Source organism: Taudactylus pleione, unplaced genomic scaffold (assembly GCF_031769625.1).
Source record: "Taudactylus pleione unplaced genomic scaffold, aTauple2 ptg000274l, whole genome shotgun sequence".
NCBI classification, from domain to species: domain Eukaryota; kingdom Metazoa; phylum Chordata; class Amphibia; order Anura; family Myobatrachidae; genus Taudactylus; species Taudactylus pleione.
Genome location: NW_028284676.1, coordinates 3,708,569 through 3,728,191, shown reverse-complemented (window position 1 = coordinate 3,728,191; position 19,623 = coordinate 3,708,569). Strand labels below are relative to the sequence as shown.

The following is a 19,623-nucleotide window of genomic DNA, read 5'->3' as shown; positions in this document are numbered from 1 at the left end:
CCCATTCACAATCACATTCCCCTGTTACCACCCACAAACGGCGCTTTCTGTCACTCATTCCACTGAGCAGTCTTTTCAGGGCGGGCGAGCAAAATCTGATCATTCGTTCTAGTTTGCGCACGCACACTGCGACTTATACACATGCGCAGACAGGCGACCATCGCTCAGAGCGAGCGCAACTTAGCGTCCGGGTCTGAATCAGGCCCTCAACTCAAAAATAAAAAAACAAACTTATTGCCTTTAAGCTACAGTTAATACTGTGCTGTTAGGAATTTTGTAATTGTTAAGTAATGTTCGCCTTACAGCTAAATGATGTCACATTCAGTTTTCAAGAGGAAAACCCCTACACATCCATAAATCTCTGCAGATTTTATTCTGTCTATCAGCTTTGAATTGAGCTGGTGCCCTGCTGGCTGATCAGCAAGTCAGCACATTCCTCATCAAAGAACATTTTTATATACAAGGCAGTGAAACTTTTAGGTTAATCAAAACTATATATAGTGTATCAAAAAGATTTCATAACGTATTCGTTTGAAAAATGAAACTGCAGCACTTTAATACATGGATGGAATATGGAGCCCACTGAAATACAGGACAGACAATTTGTCATACCCAGAATGTGGAGCACAATGATATAGAGCACAGCCATGACGTTATACCTGGAATACAGGACCCAATGAAATACAGGACAGCCATGATGTCATAGCTGGCACACATGACCTAGGGATATACAGGACAGCCATGATGTAATAGCTGGCACACAGGACCTAGGGATAAACAGGACAGTCATGATGTTGTACATGGAATACAGAACCCACTGATATACAGGATACCCATGATGTCATACCTGGCATACACAACCCACTGATACGGAGGCAGCCATGATGTTATACATGGAATACAGAACCCAATGATATACAGGACAGCTGTGATGTCATACCTGGCACACAGAACCTAGGGATATACAGGACAGTCATGACCTCATACTTGGCACATAGAACCTAGTGATATACAGAACAGCCATAATGTCATACCTGGAATATGGAGGGCAGTGATATAGGAAAGCCATGATGTCATACTGGTAAATGGAACCCACTGAAATACAAGACAGCAATTTGTTATACATGGAATATGGAACCCTCTGATATACAGGAGAGCCATGATGTCATACCCGGGAATATGGAGGGCACTGATATAGTACAGCCATGATGTCATACCTGGTATATGAAACCCACTGATATACAAGACATCCATGATGTCATACCTGGTATATGGAACCCACTGATATATAGTACAGCCATAATGTCATACCTGGTATATGGAACCCACTGAAACATAGTACAGCCATGATGTCATACCTGGTATATGTAACCCACTGATATATAGTACATCCATGATGTCATACCTGGTATATGGAACCCACTGATATATAGTACAGCCATGATGTCATACCTGGTATATGGAACCCACTGATATATAGTACAGCCATGATGTCATACCTGGTATATGGAACCCACTGATATATAGTACAGCCATGATGTCATACCTGGTATATGGAACCCACTGATATACTGGACATTCATGATGTCATACCTGGTATATGAAACCCACTGATATATAGTACAGCCATGATGTGATGCCTGGTATATGGAAACCACTGATATACTGGACACCCATGATGTCATACCTGGTATATGAAACCCACTGATATATAGTACAGCCATGATGTGATGCCTGGTATATGGAACCCACTGATATACTGGACATTCATGATGTCATACCTGGTATATGAAACCCACTGATTTATAGTACAGCCATGATGTCATACCTGGTATATGAAACCCACTGATATATAGTACAGCCATGATGTGATGCCTGCCTGGTATATGGAACCCACTGATATACAGGACAGCCATGATGTCATACCTGGAATACACAGCCCAGTTATATACAGGAGAGCCATGATGTTATACTTGGAATATGGAGACCACTGATAAAAGGGACAGCCATAATGTTATACCTGAAATACAGAGCCCAGTGATATACAGGACAGCCATATGTTATACATGGAATATGGAGCCCACTGATATATACAGGACAGCCATGATGTCATTCCTGGAATACAATTCCCACTGATAAACAGGACAGTCATGATGTCATACCTAGAATACATACCTCACTTATATACAGCGATTAGGCCCAGAAGTAATCGGCAGAAATTATATTTCATAAACGTTTTTTGTATAAAGCAACTGTTTCCTTTTAATCTATGCGTCCAGTATGTAAAATTGTTCTGTGCAATGTGTCAATATGGATGCCCAATAGCTGACATAGGCCTGTGTTGCAGAGGGACTGAGGTTTACGACCGCTGAGGACACTGGAGCTAACCCAGACCAGGAAAAGAACAGATAACCATCTATGTCCAGATTGACAGATGTTGTGTTCTGATTGAAGCTCTCCGCACCGCCATCGTACAGCATGCCAAAACACACACGATATGCGCGAATGATCGTTGCAATCTATCAAAATCGTGCAAATCGTATAAAAAAATCTTACCGTGTATGGCCGGCATAAGGGCTATCTCCAATTAACCCTTGATGGTGGCAGCTAAATCGTGTTATTCACCATAAGTGCTGACAAAACCATTAATCACTTACAGTGGTTTGATTGTCATTGATTTTAAATCGATTAAAATTGACTTTTACCAAATATACCCCTTTGTGTCATGCCCTCTGAGGGGTAAAAAGCCCTAGACAGTGATATTGTATGTATTCTACAGTAAAAGAAAACCACTGCCTACAAGTATTGTCTATTAGCCGGGTTGTAGTATTCAGGTAAAGACCTTTAGGGAATATACCTGACACAATGGAAATAATTCTTACATAGCGTATACACTACTTTAGAAACAGTGGGGGGGCTGTATCATAGCGGCACCTAGTGTGCCGCTATATCGCTCCCTGCTTCATCTCTTTACCGAGGCAAAGCGGGAGGCAGTAACGATTAGATGTATGAACATCTCATCGGCCGGAGAGGGGGAGGCGTTAACACCCCCCTCCGGCGATCCCTGCCTGTGGACATAGGACCTCATTCAGAGACTCTCGCTAGATGCGATCGCTCGCTTTGAAATAGGGGCCAGGTATGCAAATCAAGTGCTCGCTGTTTGCGCTGTAAGGACGCCCTGTATATCTTAGTGAGCGACGGCAGTTAGCGTACGCTGGACTATAAAACCTCTCACCTGTCACTCTCAGCATACGTCATCTCCAGGAAGTGTCTGTTTAATCGTGAACATCGAGGGCCATCGGAGCTGCTCGCAGCGACTTGGGGTTGACATAAAATACCCCAAGCACTGCGAGCAGTTTAGGCTAAAATACAACCAAGTCACGTGTGCGATGACACTACTTTGCTAATTATGCACACCCATTAAACGCCGTTCTGACTGTCAGACACGCCTGCGATCGCACAACCACTCCCCCGTTCACAAGCACCTTCCCCTGTTATCACCCACAAACGGCGCATCTGAGTAGCATCCTGTCTGTGTACTACGAGCGCTCGATTGTACATCGCAGATGATAGTTTGCGCACACGCACTGCGACTTAGACGAATGCACAGACATGCGAAAATCGCTCCTAACGAGCGAGCGCAGCTTAGCGAGCGGTTCTGAATGAGGTCCATAGCGCATCAGCCTAGTGCTGATGCGCTGTGTCTCAGTCCCGGCCGGTTCCACTCAACTTGCAAGTATTGTGAGATCCGGCGTGCAGCCCTGGAGCCGGCTGTCACCGCAGCAGGAACAGCGCTGTCCCTGCCGTGGGGATAGGGCATCGCCAGGCTGTAGATATCGATAGCGACAGCTCCAGCTGGTGGAATGGTCAGGTGGACTGATCGTTCATTCATGCCCTGCCGATCGGCGCTGCTATCTATGCCCCTGTCATTTACTGCGCAACCCCCCAAACATACATCGGGGAGAAGTGGTATCAGCGCACATAACGTGCGCTGATACTGCTTCAGTGCTTCATGCATCTCCCCCAGTGTTCCTTATTTCAGGCGCTCGTTATCAACTAATTACAACAGCAGTCACCTGTGCAGCGTGTGTAGACTAGCGATTAGAAGAAATCACTCAAAAAAAACAAAAGTGGTACTGCGCTTTTGAGAATATTAAAACCTATTATAGCATAAACTGTGTGTATAAACAAGAATAAACAGCGCTCTAATAGTGAAAATAAAATTGCATATTTTAATACTTAATGAATAGTTAGATAACCCTAATCAACACATTAATAGTGTAAAATCATAAAGCTTCTTTAAAATGTCATACACATCACTCTCAAAAGAGTGTCACTCAAAAGGTGGGTCCTGATCACATAGGAAGCAAGTTCATATGTCCGTCTAATCAGTATTATGCATGTTGTAGATGTAAGTCCAGCCAAATAATTACCCAGTCCAATGTCCACATAGGAGTGAGGTCTGTTTGGCAATGCTGGTGACCTTTTGCACAATTTAGGTTCCCCAGCCACAGATGTGTGATGGACTGTTTAGGGAAAGTCCAGTGTCCAAATATAACCAGGGTCCATTAAGCGATATGGCAAGACCTTTGATAAAGCTGTGATTTGGACACAGCGAAACGCGTCAGTTATTGGGTGCTACACTATTTACCACTCCTCCTGATCCAGAGGAACATGTCCTCCATCATTGCTGGGTTGCCTAGTAGGCGAGTATCACTATACCAGCCCATTATTGGTCCTGTGCCCTGGGGACCTCACTGTGTGAATTGCCATATTAAAATATGCAATTTTATTTTCACTATTAGAGCGCTGTTTATTCTAATTTCTACACACATTTGTTATCTATTGAGCACTGACTATCCTGTTTACAGCTGCTCACCTTTATAATTGCCTTACACCCTAGCACTTCTTCAGTAGTTTTACTGGTATTTTTTATAGCAGAAACTGCAATACTCCAAGACACTGTTATATATATATATATATATATATATATATATATATAAAATAGGAACAATCAAAATAGGGCATATGTATCAAATATGCATGTTACACTAAGGATGGAATTCGATTGTTGAAACCTTTTCAAATGATCATAAATCATCCAGTTTTGCTATGAAATACTTCTTCATATTACATCTTTCCCTCTGCACCACAATTATTATATTTTAAATTAGTTTCATTAAGTTCCCCGGTGGAATATTAAAATGTACATTGTGCTGTTTATTATAATTATAGCAATTGAGTTTTAGATAAATATATATGCGCTATTTCCTTTTATGCATATTTGATACATTATCATATGATCTATTCTGATTGATGGAATAAAAATGTTACTTTTTTTATATGTACTGTATATAACTGTGTCTTGGAGTATTACAGTTTCTGCTGTAATAGGTTTTAATTAGGGATGTGCGCCGGACCATTTTTGCTGGATTTGGTTCTAATTTGTCGTCCGGCTTTGGATGTGGATTTGCCAAACTGCGGTGACTGGCTTTGGATTTGGATTTGGATATTTTTACAAACATTGACAAAAAAAAGCTAAAATCACATAAATTTAGCTTTTATTTCTTCCTAGAGTATCATTAACCTCGATAACATTAATTTCCAGTCATTTCCAGTCAATTTAGACCACCTCACAGCTTATAGTATTGTTTTCAACATTATTGGCCAAAGGTTGGAGTGAGCTGACTGGTTACTAAGCGACAGAGCAGCGGCACAGACACCACAGTATAAAGTACATCTCTGACACATTGCCACACAGCAGTGGCAGAAATGAAAAGTAGTGCACCCACCCAGTGGGGTATGGCCAGCAGAGTCACAGTACTTGCTTACACAGTGGGTTACGGCCCAAGGAGTCACAGTGCACAATCTTATTCACATTACACCGCACATAGTGCCCCTGATTCACATTACACCATAAAGTAGTGTCTCTTATTTATGTTACGACACACAGTAGTGCCCCTTTTACACAATGTCCACATTAGTTACCCTTATGCACAAAGCCCACAGTAGTAATGCCCCTTATACAATGCCCACAGCAATAGTGTCCCTTACACAATGCCCTCAGTAGTAGTGCCCCCTATGCAGTGCTTTCAGTAGTATGCCCCCATTAGTAGTGTCCCTAGTAGTATGCCCCCAGTAGTAGTGTCCCTAGTAGTATGCCCCCAGTAGTAGTATCCCTAGTAGTATGCCGCTAGTAGTATGCCCCCAGTAGTAGTATCCCTAGTAGTATGCCCCCAGTAGTAGTATCCCTAGTAGTATGCCCCCAGTAGTAGTATCCGTAGTATGCCCCCAGTAGTAGTATCCCTAGTAGTATGCCGCTAGTAGTATGCCCCCAGTAGTAGTATCCCTAGTAGTATGCCCCCAGTAGTAGTATCCCTAGTAGTATGCCGCTAGTAGTATGCCCCCAGTAGTAGTATCCCTAGTAGTATGCCCCCAGTAGTAGTATCCCTAGTAGTATGCCGCTAGTAGTATGCCCCCAGTAGTAGTATCCCTAGTAGTATGCCCCCAGTAGTAGTGTCCCCAGTAGTATGCCCCCAGTAGAAGTGCCCCTAGTAGTTGTGCCTCCATTAGTATCCCCACTAGTAGTGCCCCCAGTAGTATGCCCCACTGGTAGTGCCCCCAGTAGTATGCCCCAGTAGTAGTGCCCCTAGTAGTGCCCCCATTACAAGTGCCCCCATTAGAAGTTCCCCCAGTAGTTGTGCCCCCATTAGATGTGCCCCTAGTAGTATGCCCCCATTAGTAGTGCCCCCAGTAGCGCCACCCAACTTACACACAAAGAAAAAACAAAACAAAAAAACGTACCTGAATCCCCGCTCCTGTTGTGACCGCAGCCGCCTGCTCCTCTCTGCACTATGGGAGAGACGTCATGATGTCTCTCCCAACACCCGCAGCGGGGGGAGCCAGAAGGTGGAGGTCATAAGTGAGCTCCAGCTGGCTCTCTCCGGGGATGCAGCAGCCAATGAGAGTCTGTCTGACTCTCATTGGCTGCTATAACAAACACACAGCCGCCGCTGGCGGCTGTGTGTTTGTTTCTGTGTAGGGCAGACCGCTATCACTGCATCAGTAGGTTGCTGTTCGGCCTCGAAGTGGGATCCGAGTCAGGCGGTCACTCAAATCCGAACCGCTCATCTCTAGTTTTAATACAGTACAGTAATATACTTTTCTGTTTACAATTATACCGACTGTCTATTCTATGCTAAGTATTAATGAGAGTCCAGTTTCACAACAGTGTTGATGATTTTGAAGATGATTTGGAATTACAAAATTCTGGATAACTTAAACCCATTAAAAAAAACACATCACCAGTTCCTGAGACAGGACATACAGGAAATGACTTATTATTTATTTATTAGGAGTTATTTATATAGCGCACACATAGGCCCTGATTCAGAGCCGGACGCTCTGACAAAGCGCTCGCTCTGAATCAGGGCGTCTTTTTTTTTTATGGAGCGGCCCCCAGGAGCCCCACCGCTAATGCAAGCGGCCAGGATGATGGTCGCGATGCTCAAGACCATCGTGACCATCGGGCTTTCGACGAGACCCTTGTGGAAGGGTCTCGTGGCCGCAAGCCCCAGAGAGCTTTCGGCTCAAACAGATGATGTCATCACGTCTCCGTCTCTCCTGCCCAAATAGGTTGCTGGAGTCGGGACGTCAGAAGGTGGCGGGGAGGCTGCGTCTGTCTGCCCTGCCTCCTCTGTGCTGGGCGCCGCGGGCACACAGCAGCGGCCGCCTGGCACTAGTGATTGGAATATACTAATAGTATTATGAGATGGTGGGTGGGCGGTCGGTGTTCCGCCCTCAGCAATGTTGCGCTCTGGGCCTGAGCGCTAGCAAGCGGGTCGATGTTGGCCCAGTGCGCATGCGCACGACGGAGGCGGCTCCATCGTGTGCATGTGCTAGACCTGTATAGCGACGGCCAAGCCATCGCGACCACCTTCCTGGCCGCTCGCTATAGCTGTGGGTGGTCACCCACAGCTATATGAGCGGCCAGGAGGCCGCTCTAAAAATTAAGAAGGACGGCCCTGATTCAGAGCGTCCGGCTCTAAATCAGGGCCACTGTGCGGAGGCACCGACCACACCACCCTAGCTACGGCCCTGGTCAACATTACATTACAATACAGTAACCAAAATATAAACAGAGCACAAGTAACAATTAGCAACACAGTTCTCAGTACACAATACAGCTAGGAAGCTGAAGGCTGTCATTGAAGTGATAGAGAAGACGGCTGTGAGACAATGGGGAGGAGGAGCTCCTAGGAGCTTGCAATCTAGGGTTACATTGCGGCTATGCGACTGTAAGCTGCGACTTTGTACATAGCGGCTCTGCGACTGTAAGCTGCGACTTTGTACATAGCGGCTCTGCGACTGTAAGCTGTGACTTTGTACATACGGCTCCGCGATTATAAGCTGCGACTTTGTACATAGCGGCTCTGCGACTGTAAGCTGCGACTTTGTACATAGCGGCTCTGCGACTGTAAACTGCGAATTTGTACATAGCGGCTCTGCGACTGTAAGCTGCGACTTTGTACATAGCGGCTCTGCGATTATAAGCTGCGACTTTGTACATAGCGGCTATGCGACTGTAAGCTGCGACTTTGTACATAGCGGCTCTACGACTGTAAGCTGCGACTTTGTACATAGGGGCTCTGCGATTGTAAGCTGCGACTTTGTACATACGGCTCTGCGATTGTAAGCTGCGACTTTGTACATACGGCTCTGCGATTATAAGCTGCGACTTTGTACCTAGCGGCTCTGCGACTGTAAGCTGCGACTTTGTACATAGGGGCTCTGCGATTGTAAGCTGCGACTTTGTACATGCGGCTCTGCGATTGTAAGCTGCGACTTTGTACATATGGCTCTGCGATTATAAGCTGCGACTTTGTACATAGCAGCTCTGCGACTGTAACCTGCGACTTTGTACATAGCGGCTCTGCGACTGTAAGCTGCGACTTTGTACATAGGGGCTCTGCGATTGTAAGCTGCGACTTTGTACATGTGGCTCTGCGATTGTAAGCTGCGACTTTGTACATACGGCTCTGCGATTATAAGCTGCGACTTTGTACATAGCGGCTCTGCGACTGTAACCTGCGACTTTGTACATAGCGGTTCTGCGACTGTAAGCTGCGACTTTGTACATAGCGGCTCTGCGATTGTAAGTGGTGACTTTGTACATAGCGGCTCTGCGATGATAAACTGCGACTTTGTACATAGCGGCTCTGTGATTGTAAGCAGTGACTTTGTACATAGCGGCTCTGCGATGATAAACTGCGACTTTGTACATATCGCTCTGCAATTGTAAGCTGCGACTTTGTACATAGCGGCTCTGCAATTGTAAGCTGCGACTTTGTACATTGCGACTCTGCAATTGTAACCTGCGACTTTGTACATAGCGACTCTGCGACTGTAAACTGTGACTGCACAGAGCGGCTCTGCGACTGTAAGCTGCGACTTTGCACATAGGGGCTCTGCGATTGTAAGCTGCGACTTTGTACATAGCGGCTCTGCGACTGTAAGCTGCGACTTTGTACATAGCGGCTCTGCTACTGTAAGCTGCGACTTTGTACATAGCGGCTCTGCTACTGTAAGCTGCAACTTTGTACATAGCGGCTCTGCGACTGTAAGCTGCGACTTTGTACATTGCGGCTCTGCGACTGTAAGCTGCGAATTTGTACATAGCGGCTCTGCGACTGTAAGCTGCGACTTTGTACATAGCGGCTCTGCGATTATAAGCTGCGACTTTGTACATAGCGGCTATGCGACTGTAAGCTGCGACTTTGTACATAGCGGCTCTGCGACTGTAAGCTGCGACTTTGTACATAGCGGCTCTGTGACTGTAAGCTGCGACTTTGTACATACGGCTCTGCGATTGTAAGCTGCAACTTTGTACATACGGCTCTGCGATTATAAGCTGCAACTTTGTACATAGCGGCTCTGCGACTGTAAGCTGCGAATTTGTACATAGGGGCTCTGCGATTGTAAGCTGCGACTTTGTACATACGGCTCTGCGATTGTAAGCTGTGACTTTGTACATACGGCTCTGCGATTATAAGCTGTGACTTTGTACATAGCGGGTCTGCGACTGTAAGATGTGACTTTGCACGTAGCGGCTCTGTGACTGTAAGCTGCGACTTTGTACATACGGCTCTGCGATTATAAGCTGTGACGTTGTACATAGCGGCTCTGCGATTATAAGCTGCGACTTTGCACATACGGCTCTGCGATTATAAGATGTGACTTTGAACACACGGCTCTGCGATTGTAAGCTGCGACTTTGTACATTCGGCTCTGCGATTATAAGCTGTGACGTTGTACATAGCGGCTCTGCGATTATAAACTGCGACTTTGCACATACGGCTCTGCGATTATAAGCTGTCACTTTGAACATACGGCTCTGCGATTGTAAGCTGCGACTTTGTACATACGGCTCTGCGATTATAAGCTGCGACTTTGTACTGTACATAATGACTGCAATAATATGCTAAATCCACAGGAGGCATCTTGTGTACTAGACGTCTCCTGCCGGCTTCTGTGATTTTTTTCTGTTTTCCTGTGTTCGGAGACGCAGCATCGGCACATCTGAGTAACCCTCAGTGTTTTCATGCTGCCGGGGCCAGTGAAGCCGCGTACAATGACGCAGCCACTAGCTTCAGCACACCCAGAAAGCAGGGCCAACACCCCATTTCCTGGAATGGTGATTGAAGCTGCCCCTGCTCCACCCCCAAATGGTCAATAAGGCTGCGGCATCACGGCACTGCCAGCGAGCTCGCATAATGAGATCTGCACCTGCGCAGTACAGATCTTTCACATGCGCAGATCTGCTAACATCGAGTTCTACGAAAACCAAAGGGTTTGTGCAGAACTCTGAGGGCCTGATTCAGAGCCGGACGCTATTTGCGGTCATTCGTTCAGAAAAAAGGGGTGGCGATTCAAATGAACCGTTCGCACTTTGCGGTCTGTTCACGCCTCTAAGTCTGAACGAGCGAGCAAAACTTGCGGTCGAAATTTTGAAAAATACGCCCCTTGGCCGCTCGCACTATACGTCATGTCCGCTATTTATTAGATTAATCGAGTACATCGAACAGCGTATGAACTGCTCGCTATTCTTGTGGTTGGTTTTTTCAACCGCTATTGTGCGAGTAGTTCTGACTAAAAAAAACCAAGTGACGTGGTCGCTGACGCTGCTGTATTAATTATGCACACCCATAAAACGCCCGTTTTGACCTTTAAGCACGCCTGCGTTCTGAATTCCACTCCCCATTTTCAAGCACCTTCCCCTGTTACCACCCACATACGCCTCCTCCTGTCAATCAAAATAGCAGACATTCGCTATTTTGCGAACAAACGAGTTTCGGCCGCACTGACTGGTTCGCGCATGCGTATTACAATCCGTACGCATGCGCAGTTGTGCGAACATCGCTCAGTGCGAACGAGCGGCCGCTTACGAGCGGCTCTGAATCAGGCCCTAAGTCAGCCCCCTAAACTGGATTTTTGAAAAGAAAGCTTAATTAATCTCATATTAAATACAGTTTAATTAGGAACTGAGGAGCAGCTGTGTGTACGGGTACAGAGGAGCAGCTGTGTGTACCGGTACTGTGGAGCAGCTGTGTGTACGGGTACTGAGGAGCAGCTGTGTGTACGGGTACTGAGGAGCAGCTGTGTGTACGGGTACTGAGGAGCAGCTGTGTGTACGGGTACTGAGGAGCAGCTGTGTGTACGGGTACAGAGGAACAGCTGTCTGTACCGGTACTGTGGAGCAGCTGTGTGTACGGACACTGAGAAGCAGCTGTGTGTACGGGTACTGAGGAGCAGCTGTGTGTAAGGGTACTGAGGAGCAGCTGTGTGTACGGGTACTGAGGAGCAGCTGTGTGTACGGGTACTAATGAGCAGCTGTGTGTACGGGTACTGTGGAGCAGCTGTGTGTACGGGTACTGTGTAGCAGCTGTGTGTACGGGTACTGAGGAGCAGCTGTGTGTACGGGTACTGAGGAGTAGCTGTGTGTACGGTACTGTGTAGCAGCTGTGTGTACGGGTACTGTGCAGCAGCTGTGTGTACGGGTACTGAGGAGCAGCTGTGTGTACGGGTACTGAGGAGCAGCTGTGTGTACGGGTACTGAGGAGCAGCTGTGTGTACGGGTACTGAGGAGCAGCTGTGTGTACGGGTACTGAGGAGCAGCTGTGTGTACGGGTACTGTGTAGCAGCTGCGTGTACGGGTACTGAGGAGCAGCTGTGTATACGGGTACTGAGGAGCAGCTGTGTTTATGGGTACTGAGGAGCAGCTGTGTGTACGGGCACTGAGGAGCAGCTGTGTGTACGGGTACTGAGGAGCAGCTGTGTGTACGGGTACTGAGGAGCAGCTGTGTGTACGGGTACTGAGGAGCAGCTGTGTGTACGGGTACAGAGGAACAGCTGTCTGTACCGGTACTGTGGAGCAGCTGTGTGTACGGGCACTGAGAAGCAGCTGTGTGTACGGGTACTGAGGAGCAGCTGTGTGTACGGGTGCTGAGGAGCAGCTGTGTGTACGGGTACTGAGGAGCAGCTGTGTGTACGGGTACTAAGGAGCAGCTGTGTGTACGGGTACTGTGGAGCAGCTGTGTGTACGGGTACTGTGTAGCAGCTGTGTGTACGGGTACTGAGGAGCAGCTGTGTGTACGGGTACTGAGGAGTAGCTGTGTGTACGGTACTGTGTAGCAGCTGTGTGTACGGGTACTGTGCAGCAGCTGTGTGTACGGGTACTGAGGAGCAGCTGTGTGTACGGGTACTGAGGAGCAGCTGTTTGTACGGGTACTGTGTAGCAGCTGTGTGTACGGGTACTGAGGAGCAGCTGTGTATACGGGTACTGAGGAGCAGCTGTGTTTATGGGTACTGAGGAGCAGCTGTGTGTACGGGCACTGAGGAGCAGCTGTGTGAGTGGGTACTGTGGAGCAGCTGTGTGTACGGATACTGTTTAGCAGCTGTGTGTACGGGTACTGAGGAGCAGCTGTGTGTACGGGTACTGTGTAGCAGCTGTGTGTACGGGTACTGAGGAGCAGCTGTGTATACGGGTACTGAGGAGCAGCTGTGTTTATGGGTACTGAGGAGCAGCTGTGTGTACGGGCACTGAGGAGCAGCTGTGTGTACGGGTACAGAGGAGCGGCTGTGTGTACGGGTACTGAGGAGCAGCTGTGTGTACGGGTACTGTGTAGCAGCTGTGTGTACGGATACTGTGTAGCAGCCGTGTGTACGTGTACTGAGGAGCAGCTGTGTGTACGGGTACTGAGGAGCAGCTGGTTGTACGGGTACTGTGGAGCAGCTGTGTGTACGGGTACTGTGGAGCAGCTGTGTGTGTGGGTACTGTGGAGCAGCTATGTGTACGGATACTGTTTAGCAGCTGTGTGTACGGGTACTGAGGAGCAGCTGTGTGTACGGGTACTGTGGAGCGGCTGTGTGTACGGGCACTGAGGAGCGGCTGTGTGTACGGGTACAGAGGAGCAGCTGTGTGTACGGGTACTGAGGAGCAGCTGTGTGTACGGGTACTGTGCAGCAGCTGTGTGTACGAGTAGTGAGGAGCAGCTGTGTGTAAGGGTACTGTTTAGCAGCTGTGTGTACAGGTACTGTGTAGCAGCTGTTTGTACGGGTACTGTGTAGCAGCTGTGTGTACGGATACTGAGGAGCAGCTGTGAGTATGGGTACTGAGGAGCAGCTGTGTGTACGGGCACTGAGGAGCAGCTGTGTGTACGGGTACTAAGGAGCAGCTGTGTGTATGGGTACTGAGGAGCAGCTGTGTGTACGGGTACTGAGGAGCAGCTGTGTGTACGGGTACAGAGGAACAGCTGTCTGTACCGGTACTGTGGAGCAGCTGTGTGTACGGGCACTGAGAAGCAGCTGTGTGTACGGGTACTGAGGAGCAGCTGTATGTACGGGTACTGAGGAGCAGCTGTGTGTACGGGTACTGAGGAGCAGCTGTGTGTACGGGTACTAAGGAGCAGCTGTGTGTACGGGTACTGTGGAGCAGCTGTGTGTACGGGTACTGTGTAGCAGCTGTGTGTACGGGTACTGAGGAGCAGCTGTGTGTACGGGTACTGAGGAGTAGCTGTGTGTACGGTACTGTGTAGCAGCTGTGTGTACGGGTACTGTGCAGCAGCTGTGTGTACGGGTACTGAGGAGCAGCTGTGTGTACGGGTACTGAGGAGCAGCTGTGTGTACGGGTACTGTGTAGCAGCTGTGTGTACGGGTACTGAGGAGCAGCTGTGTATACGGGTACTGAGGAGCAGCTGTGTTTATGGGTACTGAGGAGCAGCTGTGTGTACGGGCACTGAGGAGCAGCTGTGTGAGTGGGTACTGTGGAGCAGCTGTGTGTACGGATACTGTTTAGCAGCTGTGTGTACGGGTACTGAGGAGCAGCTGTGTGTACGGGTACTGTGTAGCAGCTGTGTGTACGGGTACTGAGGAGCAGCTGTGTATACGGGTACTGAGGAGCAGCTGTGTTTATGGGTACTGAGGAGCAGCTGTGTGTACGGGCACTGAGGAGCAGCTGTGTGTACGGGTACAGAGGAGCGGCTGTGTGTACGGGTACTGAGGAGCAGCTGTGTGTACGGGTACTGTGTAGCAGCTGTGTATACGGGTACTGTGTAGCAGCCGTGTGTACGTGTACTGAGGAGCAGCTGTGTGTACGGGTACTGAGGAGCAGCTGTGTGTACGGGTACTGTGGAGCAGCTGTGTGTACGGGTACTGTGGAGCAGCTGTGTGTGTGGGTACTGTGGAGCAGCTATGTGTACGGATACTGTTTAGCAGCTGTGTGTACGGGTACTGAGGAGCAGCTGTGTGTACGGGTACTGTGGAGCGGCTGTGTGTACGGGCACTGAGGAGCGGCTGTGTGTACGGGTACAGAGGAGCAGCTGTGTGTACGGGTACTGAGGAGCAGCTGTGTGTACGGGTACTGTGCAGCAGCTGTGTGTACGAGTAGTGAGGAGCAGCTGTGTGTAAGGGTACTGTTTAGCAGCTGTGTGTACAGGTACTGTGTAGCAGCTGTTTGTACGGGTACTGTGTAGCAGCTGTGTGTACGGATACTGAGGAGCAGCTGTGTGTATGGGTACTGAGGAGCTGCTGTGTGTATGGATACTGTGTAGCAGCTGTGTGTATGGGTACTGAGGACCAGCTGTGTGTACGAGTACTGTGGAGCAGCTGTGTGTGTGAGTATTATAGATATGAGATAGATAGATAGATACTGTAGATAGATAGATAGATAGATATTAGATAGATAGATAGATACATATGAGATAGATAGATAGATAGATAGAACAGGATTAAGGAGACAGGTACCATCTCCTGGGGCAGATGGTAGTGAGCAGCAGCCAAGAGAAAACACCAAGTCCAAGGTTTTGGGTACAGTTGACATCGAAAAGTTTTATTAAGTTTACAAATAAAATAAAACCCCTTGTCTGTCCAGCATTAACTAAACATACATGCATTGGAAGTTTCAGCAGGTATACTGTAGCTCACTTGTACCAAGTAGCAGGTTTTTCGCTCACAGAGACTCTGCAGTCCCTTTGCCCAGGCAGTGAGAGACTGGATGTCCAGCCAGACAGGTTTTTCACATACTAACACAGGTGCAAGTACTAGAGGCTCTAAAGGCCAACAATGGGCCTAATGGATGGAGACCATCCTCACTCTCCAGTCATAACCCCAGGAATACTTAACCGGCTTTTACCAAAGCTCAAAATCTCTCAGCAAGCTATTTAAACAACAACAACAAACATTTTCCTGTTTTTTTTTAAAACATGTACTGTAGGTCAGAAACCTGGGACAAATATACCTGCCCTCAAACACTATTTCATTGTCCTTGTCACAATACATATGTGGTTGAAAAAGCCTAGAATAGACCTGAAAAATTATCTTATGCAAATAAACAATTATTTTGTTGCAGCACCTGTTTTTTGCCATGGTTCCTGTTCTATAAAGTTTTTCTGTGTTCCTCATTTGGACGAGATCATTATGAGGAGTGCCCAACTTCTGCAGAGAAAAACAAACAAAAAAATGATATCAATATTTTTTTTCCCTAAATGTATTTTTTTTTTAATTACCTAATTTTCCTTCACAATTTGTGAAAGAACAAAATATTTCCACAATACAATAAAAAGCTTTCCTCAAATACACTGATGTGTCACCATGATGATTGGAGATAATTAGATCTAAATATAACCTGCGATGGAAGCTAAGATATACATTCATATAGGCAGCATATAAACACAGAAACTGAGAGAAGGAAGTGATTAATAGCCAACAGGATGTGTTGGGAAATAGTTATAAGAAAGTCCATGGGAGGATACATTACATTTATAGAAAAGAAGAATAGGATTAGTGAGAGAAATGAGAGGGTGTGTAAATGAGAGATGGATGGAGGAGGTGAGGAAGAGAGAGAACTTTAAACAAGTACATAATGCACTAAGCAGAGTATCGTAGAGTTATAATTAATGATCCCATTACTCTAACCTCTACGTCCTACACAGCTGAATCTGATGTTGTTGCGGAATATCTTATTACACACAAATTATCCTGAAATATTTATTATTTGAACAACACGCTGGGGTCATTTACAACTGAGCGACAACTTGGAAGACAGAGCAAAAATGCGGTTTCTTATTTTGTCTTTTAAGCATTGTTGTATCTTTTATGATACTTGGTGACATTACAGCTGTGGAAGGAGGCAGCGAGGTAGGCGATGCGAGGCACAGCTAGGTGGGAGTTGCAGGAGGTGTAATGTCGCAATTACGTCATCGTGACCTAAACACCTGCTGCTACACAGTGTATTGATTGCTATTGTTATTAGTTTCCTTCTAGTGATATACTAATAGATATAGGGCCTGATTCAGAGCCGCCCGCTAGCGCTGTGCATTCACAAGCGGCCTGATGGTCTGCGTATGCGCACGCCTCGTTCTGCACGTGCGTGAACTACACAGTGTGTTCGAAACCCTCTCGCTCGCCCAGCAAAGCCTGTCCAGTGTAATGAGTGACAGGAGAGGTCGTTTGTGGGTGGTAACATGGGCAGTCCAGTAATAACGGGGGGTTGGAGATGTGAACGCAGGCGCGGCTAGGTGTTTCAACGCCGTTTCAGAGGCGTGCATAATTAACAGGCATCGACATAGTACACGTCACTTGCCTTTTATTTACACTAAAGTCCTCGCAGTGCTTGCGGTAGAGTAAGGCAACCACAAGGACTGCGTTTGCATCCGATGGTGCTCGATGTACCAATGTTTTAATACACTTCCTGGAGATGGCGTGGTGCTGGTGGGCGGCTCTGCCTATGCGATTGGGTGTACGCTCACACAAAGTGGCCGCTCGCTAAGACATGGTGGGCGTGCTTTTGCCTTGGCGAGCGATCGCTTCCCGTGGCATCAAATTGAAAAATTTGCAGACGCATCTAGCGAGCGTACGCAGATAGCGATCGGCTCTGAATCAGACCCATAGAGGCTGATGTTGTGTTGGAAGTAATTTGGGCATACATTGATGGTGATTCAGAATTGTATGGAGATCGCATCGCTGCTGCTGCGGCGGCGGCCAGGACAGTCACAGTGGCATCGCAGCTCATGTGCACTGTGACCCTGGCGTATGATTCAATGATTAATACTGTATGCAGATAATACCAGGAAGCTATTTTCAGCTTTATGTACAGTATAATTGATATTGTATTTAACCCATACTTACCTTCTCTCCCAGAAGTTGCGATAGACTTCTGATTTTTTGGGTAGTCCCACGCGCCCCATGAAAGAGTGGGTTGAACTCCGGAATCCCGGCCACTTCCTAGTGAACTGGGCAGGATGAGGGGATACGCCGGTGCATTGGGAGACGACAGGGCTGAAATGGCACGAATTGCAGAAGCACATATGATTGCCTTGGATGAAGGCCCTATATCCAGTTCTGTCATGTTTTTTATACATATAATCCTACTTAACCCCACACATTTGTTAGTTGATATCTATACCTTGATCTGTTCAGCAATCTACTGCCCTCCAGGCATCGCCGAAGCAGAGCTCACTGCTGCCCTGTACTGGCCCCGCCCCATAACACGTGACATCACATGAGGGCAGGACCACTGGCATGAGAAAGTACGGTGCTGGCCAGATGCTCTAGGCAGCTCTACACACAGATGCGTGCGTGCCTGAAATGCCCTTTGGATGCTCTGCTGTAGACCTACTGGCCGGAAGGTGTCGGTCCAGGCTAGGCAGATGCAGGTGCTGTGGGGCTGAAACTATGCAAAATTACAAATTTTTGGTGTATCCCTGTCCTACACTGAGTCGGACGGAAATTGGCCGGATCTGTCTTTCTGTGAAATAGAGCATGTTGGTGCAGTAACTGGGGGGTTACAATCATACAGCACTTACCGACTTTACTAATCTGCTCCCCAGGAGATGCCCGGGGAGCAGACACTGGTGACAGCTTAGAGGGGCGGGGCCGGCTTACTATGCCATTAGGCCCCGTCCCCGATACAGCAAATTTCCACAAATCAAATGATGCAGTTACGCGATTGGGTGGGTGGGATGCGGGAGATGTGGATATTCTTCCAGGGGTGTGGGGGTCTTCCCTGACTTATGGAAGGGTCACTAGAGTGTTGTGGGCTGTAGCTAAAGCTCTGCGCAATTCTACTGAGTCATGAATATGGGGATGGGAAGCCTGTTTCTGACAGATCCCTTGCACCCGGCACAGGGCTGGTGCAAGTGCAGACACTAGAGATGACGGTTGGGAGGGTTTGCATGTATACAATGGGCGGCACGGCTTCCCACATGCAGACGCCAAAACACTTGCATTAGACCTACAGATTTTCACATTGGCATAATACAGTAAATCAGGATTCTGCGGCTGCCATAACTACAGCCACTTTCTGTGCAGTGCAGAATCAGCCACATTGTGTCCCTATAAGGTCACAAAACTCCGATGCGATATCTGCAATTCTTATCACTTATAATAATAATACTATATACAATGTAAATAAACGTTAAATCATTCCTTGTGAGCAGCAGACCTCAGTATGTACTGTAATTGCGGAGACACTTGTAGAATATTTACAGTATAGTTGTGACTCAGGAGATTAGGATGACAAATCAGACACATTGCACAAGCTCCTCTGGTTAGACGTCTCTATGTATTTCTTTTAATTTTGTGTTGACTCAACAAAATCTTTTTTTTTTCATTTTTAAATGAGATGGGACAGGATACGGATAGGATAGAACAGAGGAAGTACAATTTTCCACCTGTCTTATTAGACGGAACATTGCTAGTGAGCAGGAAAGCAAGAGAAGAGGAACAAGTGACCTCTCACTTTTCACTGTGGTGAGATTAGGAGGTCCGGTTCAGACACTTGCCCTGAGAAAATGGATTACCACTCAAAGAAACGAATGCAGGCTTTAGCCAGATGTTTTTAATGCATCTTTCTTATGCACCTTAACGATGGCGTGACACAAAAACACCGGAGCAACTGGGATTGCTGCATTGTAACATTTTAATTGCAACATTCAAATTTTAGGACGCAATGGTGAGTCGTACTTGCCAACTTTTTGTTTCCCCTCCCCCGGGAGTGTTAGCAGAGGAGAGATGCAGGTGATCGCTGTGGATGGTGGAGGCCTATTTTATCGCATTACCCGAGCAGAG

At 47.4% G+C, this 19,623-nt stretch overlaps 1 long non-coding RNA gene across 3 annotated transcripts; it reads right to left on the bottom strand.

Annotated features, from left to right (window-relative positions):
- Nucleotides 1-550: 550 nt before the first annotated feature.
- On the bottom strand, nucleotides 551-19,614 carry LOC148513694 (uncharacterized). Of its 3 annotated transcripts, XR_015880154.1 has the most exons (6): nucleotides 19,519-19,614; nucleotides 17,683-17,832; nucleotides 15,908-15,990; nucleotides 1,035-1,095; nucleotides 848-954; nucleotides 551-767 (listed from the first exon to the last, which is right to left on the bottom strand). It is a non-coding gene; the product is annotated as an uncharacterized LOC148513694 (long non-coding RNA). The 3 variants fall into 3 exon arrangements; XR_015880155.1 differs by lacking the exon at nucleotides 17,683-17,832 and having other exon boundaries at nucleotides 19,519-19,611; XR_015880156.1 differs by lacking the exon at nucleotides 17,683-17,832 and having other exon boundaries at nucleotides 19,523-19,611.
- Between the last annotated feature and the right edge of the window lie 9 nt (nucleotides 19,615-19,623).